This window comes from Engystomops pustulosus, chromosome 10 (assembly GCF_040894005.1).
Source record: "Engystomops pustulosus chromosome 10, aEngPut4.maternal, whole genome shotgun sequence".
Taxonomy (NCBI): Eukaryota; Metazoa; Chordata; class Amphibia; order Anura; family Leptodactylidae; genus Engystomops; species Engystomops pustulosus.
The window spans coordinates 73499141-73515139 of NC_092420.1; the positions used below are offsets into that span (position 1 = coordinate 73499141).

Consider the following 15999-nt stretch of genomic DNA (forward strand, 5'->3'; position numbering starts at 1 on the left):
TGCTGGGCCAGGCCACCTTTACCTTTTCACACAGATAAAAAAGGTGAGTGCTCAACTCTTCTAAGTCACAATTCACATTCAGTAGGTAATCTCACCACCTTCCCTTCAGTTAGAAATTGAGGATCTCCTAGGTTTCTCCTGCCTTTTCTTCGTTCTCCCGAACACTGGATTCCAATGCACCCCTGAACCACTCCCGTGTCCGTGGTGCACTCTTAGTCCTGTGTCAGAAGATAAACGAACAAATAGTGCAGAATCCCAAGGTTCAAGAAGGATATTTTATTGTATATACTCACAAAGTGGAGTTAAAAAGCGTGCATGTAAAAGTGTAAAAAACGCCAAACACCTCGCCCGACCCAGGTTTTGCCTCTTCAGGCTTCTTCCGGGATGCCCCGGAGGCGAAACCAGGGTCGAGCAAGGTGTTTGGCGTTTTTTACACTGTTACATGCACACTTTTTAACTCCACTTTGTGAGTATATACAATAAAATATCCTTCTTGAACCTTGGGATTCTGCACTATTTGTTCGTTTATCTTCTGACACAGGACTAAGAGTGCACCACGGACACGGGAGTGGTTCAGGGGTGCATTGGAATCCAGTGTTCAGGAGAACGAAGAAAAGGCAGGAGAAACCTAGGAGATCCTCAATTTCTAACTGAAGGGAAGGTGGTGAGATTACCTACTGAATGTGAATTGTGACTTAGAAGAGTTGAGCACTGACCTTTTTTATCTGTGTGAATTGGTTACTATAGTGGGAGAGTGCCGGTTCAGTAGCTCCTCTGCTTCTACTTTTTTGTCTCTGTTCTTTTTTCCGGAGGTCGAACTTTTTGCACCTTTACCTTTTGTCCGAAAGGTCTATAACAAAAATATAGGGATGAATATATGGACCCAAGCAATGTAAATGTATCTATACGTATTTTATATACTTACTGGAGAGATTGCACACTGGTCCAGGACACATTCCTGTTTTGTTCTAAAGGTCTATAGTAGAAAACATGGGGATCAATGTTTTAACTCCAGCAATGTAAATTAAGCCCCATATATTCTATATACTTACTGGGGAGACTCGGTGCTGGGCCAGGCATCTTTCACCTTGTGTCCCAATGGTCTATAATTAGAGATGGGCAAATCAATTCTAAAGATTCTAACTTCGGTTAGAATTTCAGGAAAAATTTGATTTGTCACGAAGCCGAAGCTTATGCTAATTCGCAGCAACAAAGTTGTTTTTTTTCCCCTTTTTTTAGCTAAAAGGACGCGAGAACAACGTGTTACATGGGGCAGAGAACTCTGGGAAGGAGAAAGGAACACCCCCGATGACATCTGCAGACCTGTATGTGATGTCACACAGCCCTATAAAACCCAGCCATTTAACATCTCGCACTTCACACTTCATGTGCTGCCTGTAGCGTCTAGTTGCTGCTACTGTTCTGTGTAGTAACGATTCTTGCTGCAATCCCTGGTTGTTCTTTAAGGGGGATCTGTATACCCCAAATAGCAGTTCTATTTAGTGATAAAATCGAATAGGAACAAATCTGACTTTCATGCATCTGCAGTAGCGATTTCTTTATGCAGCTGCTGTAGTGATTTGTGGACCTCTCACTGGGTGTCAGTTGTGGGGTATCTGTATAACGCACATTGCCATACCTTTTTGGGCCTATAGTTTACAGCCAGATTTACGTGTCAAATCCACATAGTTTATACAGTGATTTTCACAGAAATTACACTGTCAGTTGTGGAGTATCTGTATAACGCACATTGCCATAACTTTTTGGGCCATAGTTTACAGCCAGATTTAAGTGTCAAATCCACGTAGTTTATAAACCATTATGTGAGACAGAAAGGTGGCAGGTGGAGCAGGCAGAGGTGGCAGCACAGTAAGGGGACGTCGCAGCAGGGGTGACTCTGTGAGGCCAGAACTGCTGTTGTCACCCAAAGGTTGTTGAATGGTTGACTAGGTCATCCAATTCCTCAAATATAACATCTGACAACCCCAGCCAAGAGTGTGTGGGTAACTCAGATACAACAATTAGTTGGCATGGCCCATGAGCAGGTCAGAGGCCCTCACCTGTCCTCAACCAGCCTCTGTGCTGTTCCTTTCCCGCAGCCAGAGAGCTACGAGATAGTTTGGGCTCAGCACCACTATTCAGTGTGGACAAAGTGTTTGAGGACAGTCAGCAGCTGCTTGGCAGTGAAGAGGTTGTGCAGACTTCCGCTGCTTCCTGCAGTAGGCAGGCTGTGCATACTGACACCAGTGAGGAGAGTAGCAGTGACCGGGAAACGCAAATTGACAATGATGTAGCTGATAGCACTTGGGAGCTGGGTGTAGCAGGGGATTCATCATCGTCAGGCGAAGAGTGTGTCAGCTTCCGTCAGTCAGCGGAGCAGGTAGCAAGTTGCTACTGTGGCCATGAGTCAGCAGGGTGGCAGCAGTGTGAGAACTGGAGCCAAACGTCCGCGGGGTACAAATCCCGACTCGCAGGTCCAAGTAAGCAGTGGCACAGGGGCTCAGCGAGGCAGCGGTGGTAGTAGTCGCTCAGTGCAGAGTGTTGGCGGTAAAATTACCACCTCAGCGGTGTGGCAATTTTTTGTAAAGACACCAGAGGAGCCGAGCGTGGGTATATGTCGTATTTGCGGGCAGAAAGTGAAGCGTGGCCAAGGAGCTAACCTTGGCACCACGGCCCTGCGCCAACACATGCAGCATCACAATCCAAAGGCCTGGGATAAACTGGTGTCAGATGTGGTCTATCCTGCAGGCGAAGCAACAGCAACAGCACCTAGTGGCACACATGCTGTTTCAGCAAGTCAAGGCTCTAGCACCTCTGCCGAAGGGAGCTGTTTGTCTTTGACATCATCTCCAGGTTCAGATGCTCCTGCTCCTTGCTATGCATGGCGCCAGCAGTCGTTGAGCGAGGCGATTACAAAGAGATAACTGTATGCGTCCAGCCATCCTAAGGTGCAGAAGCTGACCGTGCTCTTGTCGAAGTTGTTGGTACTGCAGTCTCTCCCTTTCCAAGTCGTGGACTCTGCACCCTTTGGAGAACTAATAGCTTGTGCCGAACCGAGGTGGAGAGTTCCAAGCCGCAATTTTTTTTCCAAAAAGGCACTGCCAGCCATTCACCATTATGTACAACAGAAGGTCGGCCAGTCCTTGAGCTCATCAGTTTTTTACAAGGTGCACGGCAGCGCGGACGTGTGGAGCTGTAACTATGGTCAGTACATGTCGTTTACAGCCCATGGGGTGAATGTGCTTCCCTCCCAGCCACACCAACAACTTCCACAAGAGACGGCGCTTTCTCCTCCACGTTTTCAAACTCCTGCGCCAGTGTCCGCCTCCTCCTTCTCCACCACTACCTCAGCCTCCACAAGTGCTGCTCCATCATACCATATGTGCAGGGCACAGCGGTGTCACGCAGTTCTACACCTGGTTTGGCAAGGCAAACAAAGTGACACAGGGGAGGAACTGCTCCGTGTCATGCAACAAGAAATCAATGGGGCAGATTTACTTACCCGGCCCATTCGCGATCCAGCGGCGCCTTCTCTGCGGTGGATTCGGGTCCGGCCGGGATTCACTAAGGCAGTTCCTCCGCCCTCCACCAGGTGGCGCTGCTGCGCTGAAGAGCATCAGAACGCACTGAAATACACCGAGGTCGGCTGAGTGAAGGTAAGCGCAAGCTTCGCAACACATTTTCCGTTTTTAAATGTATGTATGTGTTTTTAAACAATTTCCGATTTCCGTCGCTCGCATGCCGGCGCCGATGCGCCACAATCCGATCGCGTGCACCAATATCCTGGATCAACTCCTGTTTGTTTTTGGCTTTAACAATACTGATGGATTATTGACCAATTGAAAGAGGACACTGACGCATGAAAAGAAGGGCAAAATGATCAGTGATGTCAATGCAAAATTACTGCCAACACCCTCTCCACTCTTTAGGGGGGTTTCTACATGTATCCGCGTTTAACAGAACAAGTTCTGTCGTAATCTATGGAATCATCTGATGTCAGTGTAAAAAGAGTGCACTCTTTGATGTTATAGTGGGATTTTGGCCCTCAGCTCAGTCCTTTCGAGCTGGCCCAGACGTTACCTTGTCAGGCTGCGTTCCCGCTTTGCTTATTTGGTGAAGTTGGCCTATGTAAGTGCACATGGAAGTGAAGAGTGAAGCGATTCTAAGAGTGGTGGCTGTCTTGTGCGTGTCATACTAAAACACAGCATTGTTTGAAGACCAAACCACACTCCTTATGCATATTTAAGCATGGCACAACGTTCTACAGCACCCTACAGGCTCTCTTCCTCTCTTATTCCCTCCTCCACCACTTCCTTATCCACTTTGTTCTCCACAACCTTCTTCTCCACTTCCAGATGTTTCCTCTTCTTCTTTGGGTCATCCTCCTCCTTGCTATATGAGATAGAACATAAATTAACAATTTGGTATTTCATACAGACAATTATTGGGGAACAGATTATATTGGGAACTGGGGGTGAAATTGTTATAGGACATGGGAAGGTAATGTGAAATAAATATGTGACCCCCTGGGCTCTAGCTGTGTTGGTATAGTCCTATTCGGTTTATATAGTTACCTGATATAAGGCATAAAATCTGCCATTTCTTTATCAATTCTCATCGTAAAATAGAAAACATGACGCTGGTTACAAGAACTTCTCGACATGTGTTCCCCATATACCCCTTATATATCCAATAAACCTCCATCTCTCTTATACACCTCATGTTCCCCATTCATCCCACAAGATCTCAACATACCCCCACATCACAATGTTCCCCATTTGACTGCCATAATCCCCTCAAGTTTTTATATAAACTGCTAATATCATCAATATATCCAATCCCTCATGTCTCATGCACCCACCATTTATACCCAACATGTCTCCTAACTCATGTCTCCATTATAACCTCAGCTCCCCGTACTTCCATCATGTCCCCCACATGCCCCTCATGTCCCCTTTATTACATATTGTCCCCCATAAAATAATGCAATATATATCTTTCTGTCTTGTTCTTTTTATTTCCCTATAATGTGACTCCAGAATGAACCCCTAGTATTTTGGTCATATATAGAAATAGAAATATCATATAATTACCATTTTTGGGGGTCTGATCCGCAAATACGCCTCCACCAACTATTAGGAAACATGACAAGATACATAATATATACAGCTCAGAATATTTTATTCATAGACATGATATAATGTGACGTCACTATATATTCCCATAGAGTACAAGATAATTGGTCCTCTATGATCTGTGATATTATGGTATTTCTGCTATGGATGTTTAGGTATTACAGGGAAGCTGAAGATTATAAAGATTTGGGGCTATGTTCATGATACCATGTTACCCATTGGTGTTTCATCTACACAATGTGGTGCATTGATCAAAAGTAGTGGAAAGTTAAAGGGGATTCATTGCCCATAACATATATTGTCTTAAATAATGAAAAAAGAGACTGACTGGTTGCTACAAGCAATTTTTGTCCTTTACTATATCATTTTTTAACGACATACAGCCCCCTATAATAACTATATACCGTCCCCCTACAATAAACTATATACAGCCCCCTAGAATAACTATATACGGTCCCCCTATAATAACTATATATGGTCCCCCTATAATAACTATATACGGTCCCCCTATAATAACTATATATAGTCCTCCTATAATAATTACATACAGCCCCCTCTAATAACTATATAAAGTCCCCCTATAATAACTATATACAGCCCCCTAGAATAACTATATACGGTCCCCCTATAATAACTATATACGGTCCCCCTATAATAACTATATACAGTCCTCCTATAATAATTACATACAGCCCCCTCTAATAACTATATAAAGTCCCCCTATAACTATATACAGTCCCCCTATAATAATTACATACAGCCCCCTATAATAACTATATAGAGTCCTCCTATAATAACTAAATACAGCCTCCCTATAATAAATAGCTATATACAATCCCCCTATCATAACTATATACAGACCTAGGTATAAATTATAAAATTTTTCTCACCTTCCATCGTTCCCCGATGCGCGCCGTCCTCATCTTCCCTCGCGGTGTCACGGTGGATGTAAACAAAAATGGCGGCGCCCTGCTACAGTCTACACAGTTCCCCCTAAAATAACTATATACACCCCATATAACTATATACAGCCCCCTCAAATAACTATATACAGTACCCCTAGAATAACTATATACAGCCCCCTATAATAACTATATAGAGTCCTCCTATAATAACTAAATACAGCCTCCCTATAATAAATAGCTATATACAATCCCCCTATCATAACTATATACAGACCTAGGTATAAATTATAACATTTTTCTCACCTTCCATCGTTCCCCGATGCGCGGCGTCCTCATCTTCCCTAGCGGTGTCAGGGTGGATGTAAACAAAAATGGCGGCGTCCTGCTACAGTCTACACAGTTCCCCCTAAAATAACTATAAACACCCCATATAACTATATACAGCCCCCTCAAATAACTATATACAGTCCCCCTAGAATAACTATATACAGCCCCCCTAGAATAACTATATACAGTCCCCTATCATTCAGTATGGGGCGTTATTAAGAGTGTGGGCATTATTTAGTGTGTGTGTGTCAGGGGGGCTCCTTCTAGTAAGCATTATTAAGAAGGGCAAATATTTAGGGTACCATCCCAGCATCAAAACATGTTAAAATTTTCTTATTTTGGAATGAATAATGCTTAATGAGAGAGAAAAGTCAAATTCTTTCTTGAACTTGAGCGCCAAAATATCAAACACTTTTTACATTCAAATATCTATAAACTGGTGTAATAAGAAAAAAGAAAATTTCAGCTCACCGTATATATGTAGATTCAATGCCGACTGATTCAGGCAGCCGGTGCATGGACATGCTGTGTGGGGACCAGTCAGGAATCCACAAATCAAAAAAGGAAAGTTCAGCATCCAGGCAAAAACGGTATATTAATCAGATAAAAATCCACTTTATTGAAAAAAATAGTTTAAAAACATATAGTGACGTCCTATAACATAATGGGGTTGATTTACTAAGGGCCCGATTCGCGGTTTCCCGAATATTTCCGATTTGCGCCGATTTTTCCCTGTATTACCCCGGGATTTTGGCGCACATGATCGGATTGTGGCGCTGGCATGCATGTGACGGAAATTGGGGGGCGTGGCCGAACGAAAACCCGACGGATTCGAAAAAACCACCGCATTTAAAAAAAAAAAATTGTCGCGGGACTCGCGCTTACCTTCACCAGGTATAGGCTCATGCATTCCGGCGGACCTCGGAACTTCAGCGCAGCAGCGCCACCTGGTGGACGGCGGAGGAACTGCCTTAGTGAATCCTGGCCGGACCCGAATCCACCGCACTGGATCGCGAATGGGCCGGGTAAGTAAATCTGCCCCAATATGTCTGACACGTTTCGGACTGTTCATGGTCCTTAGTCGTAGCCTAATTCGTGGCTACGACTAAGGACCGTGAACGTTCCGAAACGTGTCAGACATATTGGTGGTCATTTACTAAGGGCCCGATTCGCGTTTTCCCGACAATTTACCCAAATATTGCCGATTTGCGCCGATTTTCCCTGTATTGCCCCGGGGTTTTGGCGCACGCGATCGGATTTTGGCGCATCGGCGCCGGCATGCACGCGATGGAAATCGGGGGGCGTGGCCGAACGAAAACCCAACGGATTTGGAAAAAACGCTGCATTTAAAAAAAATTGTGTCGCGAAAATTTCACTCACCTTCATCCAGGATAGGCCGGTGTATTTCGAGGCATTCCAGCGGACTTCAGCGCAGCAGCGCCACCTGGTGGACGGCGGAGGAACTACCATCATAAATCCCGGCCGGACCCGAATCCAGCGCAGAGAACGCGCCGCTGGATTGCGAATGGGCCGGGTAAGTAAATCTGCCCCATTATGTTATAGGACGTCACTATATGTTTTTATACTATTTTTTTCAATAAAGTGGATTTTTATCTGATTGATATACCTTTTTTGCCTGGATGCTGGACTTTTCCTTTTAGGATTTATGGATCTATAATCTGGTGTTAGAGGACCATAAAGGTCTTTGGATAGAAGAGGCTTTAACAGTCCTCGTCATCGTTGCAAGGTGATTTTCAAATTATATGAGTCTTTGTTTCCAGTGCTGGAATGGAGTGAGTAATATAGATAAGACATACTGTCCTTACTGAAGGATCAGCTCAAGACAAAAACTGTGTATAATTTTGGCACTGAGACACTTATATAGAAAATCATAAGGCACTTTGCATAGGGCGTGCAAGTATACAAGCGGGCAATGCTATTGTGTGGTTTGACCCTGGAAATGCAACATTATTGGATGCAAGCACACAAAGGAATGTAGAACCATTGGCTGTTTTCACAACAACAAAATGCCCAGGTGCTCCCCTGAATACATTCCCCTAGGTGGTGCTAGCGAGCGCTAAGTCTTTGGGGCAGATTTACTTACCCGATCCATTCGTGATCCAGCGGCGGGTTCTCCAATGCTGATTCGTGTCTTCCGGCGATTCACTAAGGCAGTGTGCCCGATGTCCACTAGGTGTCGCTGCTGCGCTGAAGTCAGCCGGAGTTCACCAAGCTAGGCTGGGTGCAGGTAAGTGCATGCAAAACATTTTTTTTTTAAATATGGCGATTTTTCCGAATTCGTCGGGTTTTCCGACGGCCACGCCCCCAGATTTCCGCCGCGTTCAACCCGGCTCCGATATGACACAATCAGATCGCGTGCGCCAAAAACCCAGCGGAATTCGGTGCAAATCGGTAATTTTTGGGCAACCCGACAAAAAAAACACCATTCGGGCCATTAGTAAATGACCCCATTCGTGTTTTATACCTTACTTTGTTTGAATAGAAACCCCACCCAAACTTTAGTTTTCACTAGACAAGTTATGTGAAATGAATGCTGAGTCTTTAAAATGTCTGACAGTACGCAACATGGCATCCGAGACCAGTGTGATCTCCTTAAAACTGGATTAACCAATTGCTATTGCCAGTGGGGGATAGGCAGTTCATAACCCTTTTTGCGTACCATAGACAATGCGCCCATTGATTTTACCCATTTTTCACACTCTGCTGAAAATATCCATTGGGGCCTGTGCTCCAGATCTTTTACTACCATAGTAACACCCCTGGGCCTCATGAAGGTAAGTGATGTGTACATTATTATTTCAAATAGTTCTAACAAGGTAATAGATGTAGGCAGAGATAGACGATCCCCTAGCACTGAGACCTCAGTCACTTCAACCATCTTAGATCAGTTTTTTTTGTGTAAATGTATGATATTTGGGATGTGTTTGTAGATGCTAAAACAACCAAAAAGGAAAAGAGCCTCAGGTGTTTCTGGCCTTCATGTTAAGTATGCAGGTGCCTGGTCCTACATGAGGTGGCACAGTGTGCAAGTGTAATGTATTCTGTTTTCTACACACAGCCTGTGTGAGTTCCTGGGTGCAGTGGCCATTAAGGCCTCTTTCATATGAATGTTTCAATACAGCTGTGTGCAACCCGTACCATACTGTTTCAGTACAGTTAGCACATGGCCATCCATTTGTACTGCCCATTCTACCGTACTGTTAAGGAGATCGCATTGGTTTCGGACGCCATCTTGACTACTGTCCGCCATCTTAAGTATTAGCCGGGGGTCATGCTGGGGGTCATCACTGTCCAGTTAATGTCATGATTCAAACTTCATTTTATTTAACCTGTTTGCTCTCATGCCAAATAATTCCCTTTGACATTTAATGAGAATGCAGTCTGTCCTTCATCTTTAGTTCTATATCTTGGTTCTGGAGCCAGCTTATCTTTTTCTTCTCAGGGAAATTAGGATATTAAACAATATCTGTGAACAAGGTCTGGGAAGACCGTGCACAATTCATTAACCGTTTGGGAGAATGTCTTACAGAATGTCCTTGGAAAATTCATTATGGCCAATAGCATCTAAGCACCTTACAGTGCCTACAAGTGGTATTCAACCCCCTGCAGATTTAGCAGGTTTAATAAGAAGCAAATAAGTTAGAGCCTTCAAACTAGAGCAGGATTTAATAACAGATGCATACATTTTACAAACCAAAAAGTTATATTGCTTAGCTATATTTTAATAAATTTTAAACATAAAAGTGTGGGTCAATAATTATTCAACCCCTAGGTTTAAAATTTTGTGGAATAACCCTTGTTTGCAATTACAGCTAATAATCGTCTTTTATAAGACCTGATCAGGTCTCTGGAGTTATCTTGGCCCACTCCTCCATGCAGATCTTCTCCAAGTTATCTAGGTTCTTTGGTTGTCTCATGTGGACTTTAATCTTGAGCTCCTTCCACAAGTTTTCAATTGGGTTAAGGTCAGGAGACTGACTAGGCCACTTCAACACCTTGATTTCTTCCCTCTTGAACCAGGCCTTGGTTTTCTTGGCTGTATGCTTTGGGTCGTTGTCTTGTTGGAAGATGAAATGACGACGCATCTTAGGATCCTTGATGGAGAAGCGGAGGTTCTTGGCCAAAATCTCCAAGTAGGCCGTGCTATCCATCTTCCCATGGATGCGGACCAGATGGCCAGGCCCCTTGGCTGAGAAGCAGCCCCACAGCATGATGCTGCCACCACCATGCTTGACTGTAGGGATGGTATTCTTGGGGTCGCACGCAGTGCCATCCAGTCTCCAAATGTCACGTGTGTGGTTGGCACCAAAGATCTCGATCTTGGTCTCATCAGACCAGAGAACCTTGAACCAGTCTGTTTCAGAGTCCTCCAAGTGATCATGAGCAAACTGTAAACGAGCCTTGACATGACGCTTTGAAAGTAAAGGTACCTTACGTGCTCGTCTGGAACGGAGACCATTGCGGTGGAATACGTTACTTATGGTATTGACTGAAACCAATGTCCCCACTGCCATGAGATCTTCCCGGAGCTCCTTCCTTGTTGTCCTTGGGTTAGCCTTGACTCTTCTGACAAGCCTGGCCTGGGCATGGAAGGAAACTTTTAAAGGCTGTCCAGGCCGTGGAAGGCTAACAGTAGTTCCATAAGCCTTCCACTTCTGGATGATGCTCCCAACAGTGAAGACAGGTAGGCCCAACTCCTTGGAAAGGGTTTTGTACCCCTTGCCAGCCTTGTGACCCTCCACGATCTTGTCTCTAATGGCCTTGGAATGCTCCTTTGTCTTTCCCATGTTGACCATGTATGAGTGCTGTTCACAAGTTTGGGGAGGGTCTTAAATAGTCAGAAAAGGCTGGAAAAACAGATAATTAATCCAAACATGTGAAGCTCATTGTTCTTTGTGCCTGAACTACTTCTTAATACTTTAGGGGAACCAAACAGAATTCTGGTGGTTTGAGGTATTGAATAATAATTGACCCATACTTTTATGTTTAAAATTTATTAAAATTTAACTGAGCAACATAACTTTTTGGTTTGTAAGATTTATGCATCTGTTAATAAATCCTGCTCTTGTTTGAAGTTTGAAGGCTCTAACTTATTTGCTTCTTATCAAACCTGCTGAATCTGTAGGGGGTTAAATACTACTTGTAGGCACTGTATCTCCTTGTCACGCCCCTTTTCCCTGATGATTTTGTGTTTTATACATGCAGCTGACATGTGTCTTGGTTTTGTGTTCAAGTCCCGGTACCGGGGCAGCCATGAAATATTTAATTTGAAAGTCACCTGTACAACTGAAGTAAGAGCTGTTTTGAGTCCTAGATAAAAAAAACTCTAAGGGTGAGGTCACACGTCGCGTTTACTGCATGCGTTTAAAAACGCATTGCTACAGCTGAAGTAAGATTTGCCTAATTAAACAGCTGTTAACACTTGCTGTAGCAATGCGTTTTTAACCCCTTAAGGACGCAGCCATTTTGTAGCTTAAGGCTCAGCCCGATTTTTTTTTTTGGATTCTGACTTGCGTTGCTTTATATGGTTATAACTTTTGAACACTGTTGCTTATCTAAACGATTCTGAGATAGTTTTTTCCCCACATGTTGTAATTCATTCTAGTGGTAAATTTTGGCTGATAAGTTTTGCGTTTATTTACAAAAAAAAAAAGAAAAAATGATGAATTTTTTGAACAATTTCGAAATTATTGCGTTTTCAGGCAGATAGATTTACCACCTAAATAAGTTGCTGAATAACATTTCCCATATGTCTATTTTACATTTTCATAATTTTTGAAATGTCTGGATAATTTATTTTGATGTCACGCGGCTTACAAATGGAATAGCGATTTTCCAGATTTTCAGAATTCAAAAAGAATTCAAAACCCCTTATATATCCAACAGATTTTCAAATCTGCACCACTCAAGCTATCAGAAACAGATTTTACGAAGATTGTTAACCCCTTGAGATCTCCATAGTAATTGAATCCAAATGGAGGTGAAATTTAGAATGGTCAAATTGTGCCGGTTATATGTTGACTTAGCCCTAAATTTTACACATTTCCAAAAGATAAAAAGAGAAAACCCACCATACAGCCTTTTGTGGCGGTGACTTGTTTTATGGGCGCACAGCGAGGCGCAGAAGGGAAGGAGCGCCCTGCAGCTGCCAGGATTTTACTTTCCTCATTGGCCCCTTTTTTATGCTATAAAATTTTCGCTTTTCCGTTATTGGGGCCATGTGACGCCATTTTTTTTGCGGGATGAGATGCTTTTTCCAGTGTTACCATTTTGGGGATGGTAGCCCTTATTGTTGAAAATTTTAGGAACTTTTTTTTGAGGGCAGGAGTAGAAAAGCATCAATTCTCTACTGGCTTTTTGATTTTTTTTTTTTGGGGGGGGGTTCACTGTATAGCCTAATAATCATGTTATCTTTATTCTATGAGTAGATACGATTACGGGGATACCAGACTTGAATATATTTTCTTACGTTTTACTAAATTTTATCAAATAAAACCCTAATGTGGGGAAAAATCTATCATTTTTGTATTTCCGTCTTCCAAGTGGCATAACATTGTTACTTTTTTGGCTACGGAGTTGGTTGATGGCTTTTTTTGCAGTACATGTTGTATTTGCACCAGTATCATTCTGGAGTACATGTTTTTTTGATCACTTTTTATAGCATTTTTTGGGGGGATTGCATAGGTAAAAATCATAATTTTTGGAGGTTTTATAACAGTTTTTTTTTTTACGGCGTTTATCGTGGGGGTGCAATAATTATTTTATTTTATTCTACGGGTTGTTATGGACGCGGTGATACTATATATGTGGGGTTTGTGTTATGATTTAGACTTTTTTTTTAGTTATATGTCTCTTTATATGTTTTGGGGCTTTTGGGCATTTTTAGTGACTATTACTTTTTATTGAATAACTTTTTTTTTTTTTACTTTTTCACTTTTTTTTACCATGGGACATGAACACGCAATCATCTGACTGCTTGTTCATGATAATACCCTGCAATACTTTTGTATTGCAAGGTATTAGCAGTGTCAGCCTATGCACATGCATAGGCTGGCACTGTGCCAGTAAGATGACGTCAGACGCCATCTTACCGGCAGTTCCTGCAGGTAACACTGGGGTCCAGATCGGACCCCAGTGATGCCATAGCAATGATCGAAAGACCCCCCAGATGCATGTTAGATGCCGCGGTCGTGCTGACCGCGACATTTATCAGGTTAAGCACCCGCAATCGGAGACAACTCCGATCGCGGGTGTTACATTGGGGTGCCGGCTTTTAGTTACAGCTGGCACCCCGTGTTTCTCGATGCCGGTTCGGCTCAGATCTTGAGTTGAACCGGCATCGGCTCAGCGTCCGATATATCAGACGCTGAGCGCTAAGGGGTTAAACGCATGCAGTAAACGCGACGCGTGACCGCACCCTGACAGTACTGTCGGTGGAAAAATGATAGAGCAAGCTCTAACATGTTCCGTATGTACAGCTAAGCTGTTTGGCTCCCTGTGGAGAGGTGAGAGAGCTGTCACTTTAACCCCCCCAGCGGTATTCCTAATTGTTATACCCCACTAGCATCTACCCCTCTTATTTTACCCCCAGGAGTTCCCCTTATTTCCAAGCCTTCTTATTTTGCTCCACCTCAGCAGTTCCATCCCATGTTGTGCCCCCACAGTAAAACAATAAACAAAGATAATTGCCTTTGCCCCTGCAGGATCTCCTCGCCTTCTCCTATATGTAGCACTTAAAGAGGACCTGTCACCCCCCCAAAAGACCCCCACCAAATATGTCCCCCCAATGACATTTAAAAAAAAAAAATAGGTTGGCAAGTTAGTGCAACATCCCCCACCGGGGCCTAGCCTTTTCTCGGGGCCTGGAGTCAGCCGGGGCCAGCAGTACCTGAGTGGCTGGCGGTTGCGGCCTAGGCACGCTAGTGTCACGGTGCTTGGTATGTCCTACAGCCTGGCAGGTCTCCAGCAGGGTGGTGTTGGCAAGAAATGATGAGGGAGAGGCTGCTATAGCGAATCTCCCTGGGGCAACCCTTTGGTGTCTAGAGTATGAGTCTCTGTGTGGTGGACAGGGTGCCCGTGATGGTGACAGCCGGAGTAGCAGGGACCAGACGGAGGCAGACGTTGAACAAAAACAACTTACAGTTCTTTATTGGAACCAACAGGAACATCAGCAACGTGCCTTTAACAGAATGGTAGATTGCTGGAGAGGTACTTGGAGGGAGCCACAGGATGTAGATCACCAGCCTGGATGCAAAGGGCAGGCTGGGAGGTAGCTGTGTCCTAGTAGGATGCTTCAGCTTGTCCTGGGTTGCTTCAGGTATCACCCTTAAAGGTAGGATGATACCCCTTTCCTCACTAACTCTTAGCTATTAGTTCCACTCTTCAGGCAGGGGCTAGGCTCTTCCTGCTCTGGTCTGGTATGCTAGCTGTATAGAGTTTAGACTGGAATTACTCCAGTCTGCTTCTGCAGACTCCTAGGTCTGACTGCTCTCTTCTCTCTCCTGAGAGAGACTGCCTCTTCTGGAAGTTTCCTGACAGGGTCTTGTAACTCCCCTGGTCAGGTGGTGGCTGCTCCTCCAATTACATCTCAGCTCACAGAAACAGAGTGTCACACATGTGATTGGCTGACACACATGACATCACACAAAACACTTAACTCCTGCCTTAACAGGCAGGATCTACCACTGCAATGTTCCCCTGTGTCCTATAAGGACTATGTAGTGTGATGTAGTGACATGCTGTGGGGCTGACTAGACCCTACACAGGCTGCAAGCTACATGATGGGACGTATTCGCAACCACTCCTCCGCCTTGCATCGGCGAGGGTGTTGCATAAGTTTTAATCAATATTTCTCTTACCAAATAAGAGGTCGGATCCTTGTATCCTGTCACCTGGCAGTCGGCCGTATTCATGAGGAGGCCTGCTGACACACCCCCTCCATGCCCCTGTCAGCAGGGACCAGTAAGAATAGGCAGCAGCAGCGCATATATTGCGCAATTGCGCTGGCTCTCTGCAATACAACCGCAGAGGGGCTTATTCACAGCACCTGCCGAATATATATAACATTTAGCCGGCGCTGTGAGTAAGCCCCTCTTCGGCCGCATCGCAGAGAGCTGGCAGCAATTGCACAATATATGCGCTGCGCTGCTGCTGGCTATTCTTACAGAGGTCGGATCAATTAAAACTAACTCGCCAACCTAATTTTTTTTTTTAAATGTCATTGCGACATTTAATTAGGCCTCTCCTCAGCTGTTGTATATGCGTTTCAGACGTAATGAAAACGCAGGTCAAAACGCAACGTGTGAACGCGCCCTGAGGGTGCAGTCACACGTCATGTTTAATGCATGCATTTAAAACAGCTGAGATTTGCCTAATGAAACAGCTGTTAACACTTGCGTTAACATTGTGTTAATAAACACATGCATTAACGCGGTGTTAACACATGTGTTCATATTGCGTTTACTATGTGTTTTGTAAATCCAAATGTTAACAGTAATGTAATTAAGCAAATCACCTCTCCACAGATGTTGTATTAGGTCTCAAAATGCAATCAAAACGCAACGTGTGACTGCACCCTTAACACCACGTGTGACCGCAGCCTCGTATGTTAT

General features: G+C 44.1%; 1 long non-coding RNA gene across 1 annotated transcript; it reads right to left on the bottom strand.

Annotated features, from left to right (window-relative positions):
* Positions 1 to 573: 573 nt before the first annotated feature.
* Positions 574 to 1257, bottom strand: LOC140105100 (uncharacterized). Its single transcript, XR_011850499.1, has 3 exons — positions 1053 to 1257; positions 926 to 976; positions 574 to 850 (listed from the first exon to the last, which is right to left on the bottom strand). It is a non-coding gene; the product is annotated as an uncharacterized lncRNA (long non-coding RNA).
* Between the last annotated feature and the right edge of the window lie 14742 nt (positions 1258 to 15999).